This window comes from Octopus bimaculoides, chromosome 8 (assembly GCF_001194135.2).
Source record: "Octopus bimaculoides isolate UCB-OBI-ISO-001 chromosome 8, ASM119413v2, whole genome shotgun sequence".
NCBI classification, from domain to species: domain Eukaryota; kingdom Metazoa; phylum Mollusca; class Cephalopoda; order Octopoda; family Octopodidae; genus Octopus; species Octopus bimaculoides.
Genome location: NC_068988.1, coordinates 31,541,685 through 31,544,013, shown reverse-complemented (window position 1 = coordinate 31,544,013; position 2,329 = coordinate 31,541,685).

Below are 2,329 nucleotides of genomic sequence, written 5' to 3'. Positions count from 1 at the left end.
ATGCTACAGAATCTGCGTTGTCGTTATTACAACAGCAAGATGGAACATAGGGTCTGTACTTTCAGCAGGACGGGGCACCGGCCCATTATGCTACGCTTGTGCGAGACTGACTGGACGCCAACCTGCCCTGTCGATGGATTGGCAGGCGAGGACCGCTTGAGTGGCCGTTTCGTTCGCCGGATTTGACCCCCACCAGACTTTTTCCTGTGGGGCGTTCTCAAAGAGAAAGTCTACTGAACAAAGCCCCGCAACATTGCTAAACTTGAGGAACAAATTTCATATATATATATATATATCAAATATCATTAAGTAAGAAAATGAAGATATTTAATGAATATAAATTAATTTATTAACATTATTAATAAGGCCTACAGTTGTTTCAATTAATACACAATACAAATTACAAATCTATAGAACAAAATAAGTTTGCATTTTGAATATTTAGAGTAAAATATCTTCCAGGCCAATGAACATTAAGGGAAATATATATTGATCAATTGAGATTCTCCAACAGAATAAGTAGATGAAAATATGTTTAATTTTGAGTGTGCATGTGTGTTAATAATTTTATTTAAATATAATAATAAGATATAACATATAAAAACTAAAAATAAAAAGTAAATAATAGATAATAATAAAAATATTCAGACAAGAGGTTTATACGTCCTTATAGTAAGAGAATATATATATATATATATACGTATAATCTTCTATTATATTGTAGGGGTGACCAAAGCCTTGTGAGTAAATTTGGTAGATGGAATCTGAAGGAAGACCTTCGTATGTCTTTATATATATACATATACCTGTGTGTGAATATATATATATATGCATATGAACCTGCGTGCGTATTTATACTTGTGTCCTGTGTCTATATGAACATATGCGTGTATGTGTATAGATGTATACATATCTAAACATACACATACACGCACACATGCATCATATGGACCATACTTTCAACCGAGAGGTTTCAACCGTATCTCATTCTTCAAGTGCATCCATTTTGTGTATGTACATATATTTACTAGATTGCTGACACTGATCAGTAGTACATATATCTTACTGGAAGTTAATTATATAGCCTGTCATAGTGACGAAAGGTTTCGCATACCTAAGGCGCTTAGCCTTATAGACGATTCGTCAGATTCTAATAGCCACAGACCGTTACGCTGAGATAATTTTGTAAATAAGATATATTGCCTGAGCATTAAGCTGGACGGATTATCGCCTTCAGATCGGTCAGGTCAATAACTTGTTACAGCCCTAATCGACGAAGGGGTTATCATCGCACTTTTGTTGGTTCCACTCCATTACTATCTATTTTTTCCCTAACCAATGAACAGGAACTCACCTGTCTGCGACAGGCAGCTTTGAAAAGGCGGATAAGGGCTCTAGATCTCCTTTCTGAAACTTAGTGTCCCCAGGGCAAGCTAGTATTTTAGTATCCGTGCTGGCTGTGCTTTGCAAGTCTTGCATCTCCCGCTCCTCTTTATATAAGACCCCGGTTACTCTACGAGGCTCCATGCAGTTGTGTATGACGTTCCTTCTTCCTTAAGGCGGCACACGTGGCAGACCAGGGATGTGAGGTAACGTCTTTCTGGAATCCTAAATCAGGACCTGTGATTGTAGAGGCGTCGCTTAAAGGCAGTTCTGGCCGAACCTATGTATCTGAGAACTTGAGTGTGTTGTCGTCTTTGGTGTCCCTTTCGTTAGACCCAGGCCTGATATTGCTGCTGTTGTTGGAGCTATTGTCGCTGTTGTCAGTGCTGTTATTACAGGGCGTGGATCTAATGATTCCGTTGTTGCTGGCGTAGTAGTCATCCCTGGCCGCAGTGTTGGAGCTGCTGCTGCTATTGGCGGTACTGTTGGAGCCGCTGTCGGTTTCGTAAAAAATTACAGACCAAACTAATCTAAGGGTGATAACCCTTTTAGGCTCTAACAGCGTTTTTTTTTCTTTTATATAAAGTTAATTGACGGTAAAGGTTTTCTATTTCCAGTTTGAAAAGTTGAACAGAGGTGATATGTCCGCGGATATCGGGCTCTCGCGAATCATCTATAAGGCTAAGTGCTTTATGGATGCGAAACCGTTCGTCACTCTCTGATCAGCCATATAATTAACTCCTTGTAAATATATAACTGCTCTAACGTTTAAAATGTGCTTCTTTTTCGGCTATATGATCCACTGACGTTATATATGCGTGAGTGTATGAGTGTGCGTGTGTGTGTGTGTATGCGTGAGTATATATATATATATATATATATATATATATATATATATAATACAAAGAATATATATACATGTATACACACATATATGTACATACTT